At 40.3% G+C, this 7,960-nt stretch overlaps 1 long non-coding RNA gene across 1 annotated transcript; it reads left to right on the forward strand.

Annotated features, from left to right (window-relative positions):
- The first annotated feature begins 5,363 nt into the window (after positions 1-5,363).
- LOC118560194 lies at positions 5,364-7,683 on the forward strand. Its single transcript, XR_004929162.1, has 4 exons — positions 5,364-5,404; positions 6,160-6,481; positions 6,826-6,934; positions 7,430-7,683. It is a non-coding gene; the product is annotated as an uncharacterized LOC118560194 (long non-coding RNA).
- The last annotated feature ends 277 nt before the right edge of the window (positions 7,684-7,960 follow it).

Raw genomic sequence — 7,960 nt, forward strand, 5'->3', positions numbered from 1 at the left:
TCTGAGAGCGAAGTGCTCTGTTAGGAACATACGGGGTAATCAGAGCTCTGATATATGATGGAGCTTGATTATGAAGGGCTTTATACGTTAGAAGAAGAATTTTAAATTCTATTCTTGATTTAACAGGAAGCCAATGAAGGGAAGCTAAAATTGGAGAAATATGATCCCTCTTGTTGATTTTCATCAGAACTCTTGCTGCAACATTTTGGATCAGCTGAAGGCTTTGAACTGCATTTTGTGGAATTCCTGATAGTAAAGAATTACAATAGTCCAGCCTTGAAGTAACAAATGCATGGACCAGTTTTTCAGCATCACTCCTGGACAGAATGTTTCTAATTTTGGCGATATTCCGGAGGTGAAAAAAGGAAACTCTGGAAACCTGTTTAATATGGGATTTAAATGACATGTCTTGGTCAAACATAACACCAAGATTTTTTACTTTATTACCAGAGGCCAGTTTAATGCCACCCAGATTAAGTGATTGGTTAAGAAGTTTATTTTTTGAGGACTCTGGCCCAAAGATTAAAACTTCGGTCTTGTCAGAATTTAGATGCAGGAAATTTAAAGTCATCCAGCTTTTGATGTCATCAAGACATGACTGCAGTCGAAGTAATTGATTGGATTCATCAGGATTTATGGATAAATATAGCTGAGTGTCATCAGCATAACAGTGGAAATTAATCCCATGCTGTCTGATAATTTTGCCTATCGGAAGCATATATATAGTAAAGAGAATTGGTCCAAGGACTGAACCCTGTGGTACTCCACAGGTGACCCTAGAGTTTGAGGAAGATTTATTATTAACATGAACAAATTGGAATCTCTCTGACAGATAAGATTTAAACCAGCCTAATGCTTTCCCCTTAATCCCTACAGTATGTTCAAGTCTTTGTAGGAGAATATTGTGATCAACTGTATCAAACGCAGCACTGAGATCTAACAGGACAAGTATAGACACAAGTCCATTATCTGAGGCCATGAGAATATCATTAGTGACCTTCACCAGAGCTGTTTCAGTGCTATGATGAGCTCTGAAGCCTGACTGAAACTCCTCAAGTAGGTCATTACTTTGTAAATGTTCACAAAGTTGATTAGCAACTACTTTCTCAAGAATTTTAGATAAGAAAAGAAGATTAGATATAGGTCTGTAATTTACTAACTCATCTTGATCAAGAGAAGGTTTCTTAAGTAAAGGTTTAATAACAGCTACTTTCAAAACCTGTGGTACATATCCATTTACTAAGGATAGATTAATCATGTCTAAAATAGTGCCACTGATCAAAGGGAATATGTCCTTAAACAACTTGGTTGGGATTGGGTCTAACATACAGGTAGAAGGTTTAGATGAAGCTAAAATTTTAGATAGCTCAGAAAGCTCTACTGCTTCTAAACAGTTCAAACACTGCGCAGATTCTAAAGATTCCTCCAATGCTGCCTCACTTACTGAGGACGAGGTAATCATGTTTGGGAGGATGCCAATTATTTTATTTTTAATGGCATCAATTTTATTTATGAAGAATCCCATAAAATCATTACTACTGAGAGCTAAGGGAATGGATGGATCAACAGAGCTGTGGCTCTGGGTAAGTTTGGCAACTGTACTAAAGAGAAATCTAGGATTATTTTTATTCTCTTCAATTAATGATGAAAAATATGCTGCTCTAACTCTGCGGAGGGTCTTGTTATACAACAATAGTCTGTCCCTCCAGATTAAGTAGGATTCCTCTCTCCTTCTCTATGTAACTGATGTTTACCAAGGTCACCTCTGTCTCCTTTAGTGACAACTGTACGTGTAATAAACTTGGCAGTCCACCAGCAGTACCCATACAGCCGGGTAACCAGGCCGGCTAGGTAACAATAAGTAGGAAGAATAGCTCTAGATTCCAGTCCCAAGTTCACCACCAACCCGACTGTGTTTCTAACAGATTTTCCCCATACAGCGACCCCCCCCCCCCCCCCCCCCCCCCGAGAAACCAACTGGTGCCCATTACCCTATTGAGACAGTGTCTTTCCCACTGACAAAACTAAACAAATTAAAAACTGATCTAAAAGGAGCAAATCATTAAAATCAATACTACTCAATTTGATCCAATGAATAAAACAATTAAATGTGGTTTATTAAATATAACATATCTCCCTCAAAATACTTTGTTAGTTTATTTAATTGATTTCTGATAACCAGATTGATTTATTTTGTCTCACAGAAACCTGGCTGCAAGAGGACTATGTTAGTATAAATTAGTCAACTCCCTTTAATAAAATCTGCACATTCACAGAACTATGGGAAGATGAGGAGGAGTAGCAACCATCTTTCAGTCTGATTTATTAATTAGTTCCAGGCTAGAATTCTTTTGAACATTTAACCTTTAATTTCCCTCATCCAAACTGCAAAGCAATAAAACCTCTTCTGCTTGTTGTTTCATATCGTCCACCAGGCCCTTACTCTCACTTTTTAGATCAGTTCTCAGATTTCTCATCTGATTTAGTGATAAACATTGACATGGTTATTATAGTGGGGGATTTTTACGTTCATGTTGAAATGGAATGTGATAACTTTAATGTAGCCTTTAACACTAACCTAGTGTCAGGGTGCTGCAGTGATGTCTGGCCAGCTCGGTTCGGCTTTTTTCTCCCTTTCTCCAACAGGTGGCTGCTGACAAACAGGGAGGTGCTCAATGCAGGTGTTCAGTGTTTCGGGGCTGCGGGGAGGGCTTAAAAGGAAACACCTGTTAGCACTTTGTCGCCAGAGTGTTACCCTTACCTGGTAAGAGCTCTAACAGCCAGCGTCTCAAGATGTCTTCCCTCTCGCTAAAAATCCTCTCCTGTGTCCTAGGTTGTCAGCTCCGAATCCCTCTTTGGAGACCTTTCCAGAAAACACAAGCCTCTGCTGAGTTGATCCGTCTCAGGTCCGCTCAGTAGCCCCAAGGTTCCCAAGCTAAGCCATCTGTCCCCTGGAGATCCCAGCGCTCTTCCAGTGCAAAGCCAGCCGCGTCGGCTCATTCTGCTGAACCCTGTCCCCCCCGACCAATAGGCCACCCCCCTGCCGTGCAGCCGACTCTCCCGCTCACTCTCCCCGGTGGATCGTTCTCGTCTTGTGCAGTAAGCTAGTCTCTAACTCCCTCTCCGTTTCCTGTGACCCTGAATAAACCCTCTCTCTCTGCCCCTAGTGTGATCCTGCGCCTCCACTGTCTGACATCCCGTCGAGGCTCGCTCCCCTTTGTTATTGTTGTTATTGTCATTATTTAAATTAATATCGTAAACCTGCCAGATCTGTCTCCTCAGCGTGTTCTGCATGTGGGTCAAAAAACTCAACACCATGACACATAGATTCAATTGTTTTTGCTCAAAATGTGCATAAACTGATGCACTCTTGCCTCCATACTTAGAACCTTGTATTGACATATGACATTGATTGCATATAATTAATAATAGTTCCTCACAACCCTGTCCTATCTGGACATTTTAATGACCTTTGAGTTCAATTTAACTGAGTTATTCACCCACAAAAGAAGGTTTCACTTTAGTCTTTATCAGATATTACTGTATCAAACTTTAAAGAGTCTGTTTTAATTACCTCAGTATCACATTAATGCCCAGCAGATGGCAGCAACGTTGTTTCTTCCCATTCACAAATTGACGCTTTTGTTGACAGTGTCATTTCCTCATTGCATTTTGTATTAGACAACATAGCCCCCTTGAAAAAGAAGGTGATTATTAACAGGCTCCCTGGTTTAATTTAGAGCTGCATTCATTCAGCACATTAGGAAATTGTAAAAGCAGTCTACTGTGTGTGAAGAGAAAAAGAACTCTTCGCAGAGTTAGAGCAGCATATTTTTCATCATTAATAGAGGAGAATAAAAATAATCCTAGGTTTCTCTTTAGTACATTTGCCATACTCACCCAGAGTCATAGGTCTGTTGATCCATCCTTTCTCTCAGCGTTCAGCATTATTGACTTTATGGGATTCTTCATACACTGAAAAAAACAAATCTCAGTGAATGTAAATGTTATGTAATTAAAATGTGTAATATTGACAATAAAATGTGACGTTAGTATCTCGACATAATATGTTTGATTTTTAATTCATCTGCGTTTGTTCAAAACACAAGACAATTTTTTTCCTTTACAAAATGAATCTAAGTAATCCCAGCCAATCTTTTGACGTACACACTCACAACAAACAATACCTTGTTTCATTTACTCAGTACAAAAAATTCCTCCCCTTCCTGTTTTGTTGGTCTGGAAACCCCGTGCATTTCAAATGAAGAGGCGCATTTCAAATGAAGAGGCACATGTGGACAGAACGTAAGGTAAGAATAAACTTAGTTAAATATTTAATGTTACTTGGGTTTGTACATTCTTTATAGTCTTTGAATTGCTATACAAAACTGAGGCTTTAAATGTAATTTCAAGATTGCATTGTTGTAACGGTATGTGCATTTTCTAGTGTTAGTGCTGGCATGGCTAACGTTTTGTTGCTTATGTGTAGGCTACACTACACGGTGTAGCCTAACATTACTTGAAACTTTGCAAGTGGCGATAAAATAGTTCATTCTAGTGTAATTTAAAGCTAACATTAGAATGCAACAATAAAATAAGTCATGTTGTGTAAGCATGTGGATTTTTAGAGCAGCAATGTGAAAAATTGGTGGAGATATGTATTTCTTTTGCTCATGTAATGCCCCCCCCCCCCTCCCAAAAAAAAAATATTTTTTTCTTTTAGCCCTATTTTATTCCTAAAAAATATGTCTTTGTGTTTAAGTGACTGATGGGAACAACAATCTTTGAAATCAGTTCAGCTTAGACCTTTTCAGTTTTCAGAGGTGAAACAGTTAACGTTATGGGCAATTGCGTAATTTACATCCACAAAACCTGCTTGTTTTGCCACTGACATGCTCAGATTATTATTTTAAGTGTCTGACAACATTATGGAAAGGACCGAGGTCGACTTTTTGTTATAGAGTACAGTGTTTCCCGCAGGAATTTGCTTAGGCGAGGCGGTAAGTTTGGGGGGTGGGGGGAAGACGACGACACGCCTTCCGTGGACCGAACCGTGGAGCGGGGGGGGGGTTGGTTCGTTGGGGGCGGGGGGTTGGTTGGGGGGGGGGTTGGTTGGGTGCAGGGGGGGGGGGGGGGGGTTGGTTGGGTGCGGGTGGGGGGGTTTGGGGGGGGGGGGGGGGAGAAAAAGACACGTTTTCTTTCCGCGGACCGACTCGCGGAGCCGGGGGAATCCATGTGTTTTTTCCCTGCCATTCACGCACGCGTGAAAGCAACAACAACAAACCGCGTGTTAACATCACCTTTTTTTTTTTTTTTTTTTTTTTTTTTGAATGTTGGCGAAGCTGATGGCGTGAGTTTGGCGAGGCGGCCGCCACGCCAAGATAGCGCTGCGGGAAACCCTGGAGTAAGATCCTTTTATCTATTCCCTTTACATAGGAAGATCGCTGATAGGCCCAGCTTATTGTTTAAAATTCACTGCACGTTAAAACATTTTACTTGATCTAAAAACTGAGCCATTATTAGAAAGATTTAAGACTTCAGCTTTGATATTTGGCCACTATTTATGACAAAATTGAGTTACAATGACATTAATGTATGTCAAATAGTGCAAATAATCATAATATCATAACACTAATTTGTGTTCACATATGCAATTGACAGCGTCAGGACTATTAACGTTTGTCCAAACGTGCACGATGTATTCATGACGACATAGTCTGAAAACTAAATCAATATTTAAATTCGTGCACGTTTGGACGAAGAGTAGGCCCTACAACAATCCATTTCCCACTGAAGTATGCGATCTGAACTGAGGAGCTGAAAAAGTGTGCGCGGGCTCTATTTTTCTCCATGGTTTGCGACGCGTTAGCTTTTATGGTCTAGTTAGAGTGCTCATTAGAGGTTTATCGCTGTCAGTCGTCTTACATAGTCCCGCCTTCTGAATGACGCGGTTTCCTGCACACTTTCTCATCTGAGCCCCGAGGGAAAACAAACCCAAAGACAAATTGTCTGATCAGCAGGTCAGCTATCTGCAGTGTTTGTGTAGATAATAAAACGTGAAACTATTTTTAATTAGGCTATAGTTAAAGTTAAATTATTTGCTATGTTTTGGGTTCTTGCATTGGTCAGTTACTAACCATAACACTTTGTGCTTACCAGGAGATTGTTCTGAAAAGTAGGCTACACTGGATAAAGGTATGTAACTTTCAATAAATTGGTTTATTGTACTGAGGAAACTGGGGATAAAGTTATAATAACTCTTTTAACTCATTGGCCAGACAAAAAGTTATTTTCATTTTGAATTGCAAAGTTCCAGTTGTCCTGTTTTTTTTTTCTTTATGAGTACAAGAAGAGAGACAACAACAGAGTCATTAATGAGAAGATGGCAAACATCTTCTCACTGCGTCGTAAAGATGTGATCCAGAAACCACCTGTGGTTGACTTATATGCTCGATGGCCTTCCCTGTTTGAGTTTTCCCAGGTATTTAGAACATTTTAATACTTAACTAATTACCTTTTCAATACCAAGTTCCTTGTCTGGCAAGGTGGTAGTAATGTGGAATTTGCTGAAACTAAGCTGCTAACTTAACTCAAACCATTCACATAAATTAACTCTCATATGGTGCAGCATCCCTTTCCAAACATCAGACCACTTAAATGTCGTTCTTAGTGTATTTCTAGAGTTACTAGAATACAATTCCACTTGGTAACAATGCTACTTGGTATTGTATCTCTTTCCCTGTGTTTCTAATTCTTTTCTGAATTATGTATTTTCTGAATTAATTTTCTGAAATATGTCTACATCTCTCTTGGTCTCTTTCTCAGATCGAGGAGGAATTCCGGAGGATCACACTGAAGCAACTACAGTCAGCATTCTTTGGGAAGTTGGACGAATACACGGCTAAATTGTTAAGACTCTACAGGAGGAAAGGAGGTAGCCTCGTGAGACCATCCTGATCTCGCGAGCTTTCAAGGTTTCACTCGCTGATCAGTCTGGCTACTTTCCCTTAAAGAAAATTTGGAGCCGTTCACCAAACGAACGTCCAATCAGCGTTGGCTTTGAGGCGGGTTGAGGTGTGACGCAACGAGAAGATCGACAGTTCAGTCTAAAGAACATGGCGGCTTCAGCCGATGAAACTAGCGTTAGCGTGGCTATCGAGCAAGTTTTATTGGAATTACAGAGTATTTCTTTGCTGAGCTAACGAGCCTTTACCTGCAGCAGCAAGAGTAGCTTGGCTTGTGGTTGTGTTTTCGTCGTCGCTCGTAACAGAGCGATGAGGAATCTGATTGGTTCATTTGGCCCGTCTATCACCAACATAGGCCAATCAGCTAACCAGTATTTTCGCCCCTTCCCAAAATTACTTCAACAGAAGGTTTCCAGATGGATATGCGGAGCAAATCTATCTGGCGGAGTCAGGTAAGAAAGGAGGAGCTGTTGGGAAGAAACTTCATGAGACCCTTGAAATCCTGAATGAGGCATGTACTTTTTTATGTGGTAGCATTCCAATATCCCTTTTCAGATCACACAAAAATCTGTCATTCATTTCTTACCCTCATGTCGTTCCAAAACCGTAAGACTGTTAAGACCCTTAAGTTAATGTTAATGTTTCTCCAATTTTAGCTTCCCTTCATTGGCTTCCTGTTAAATCAAGAATAGAATTTAAAATTCTCCTTCTAACGTATAAAGCCCTTAATAATCAAACTCCATCATATATCAGAGCTCTGATTACCCCGTATGTTCCTAACAGAGCACTTTGCTCTCAGACTGCAGGTCTGCTGGTGGTTCCTAGAGTCTCTAAAAGTAGAATGGGAGGCAGATCCTTTAGCTATCAGGCTCCTCTCCTGTGGAACCAACTCCCAGTTTTGGTCCGTGAGGCAGACACCCTATCTATTTTTAAGACTAATCTTAAAACTTTTCTTTTTGACAAAGCTTATAGTTAGAGTGGCTCATGTTACCCTG

This window comes from Fundulus heteroclitus, unplaced genomic scaffold (assembly GCF_011125445.2).
Source record: "Fundulus heteroclitus isolate FHET01 unplaced genomic scaffold, MU-UCD_Fhet_4.1 scaffold_40, whole genome shotgun sequence".
Classification (NCBI taxonomy): Eukaryota; Metazoa; Chordata; class Actinopteri; order Cyprinodontiformes; family Fundulidae; genus Fundulus; species Fundulus heteroclitus.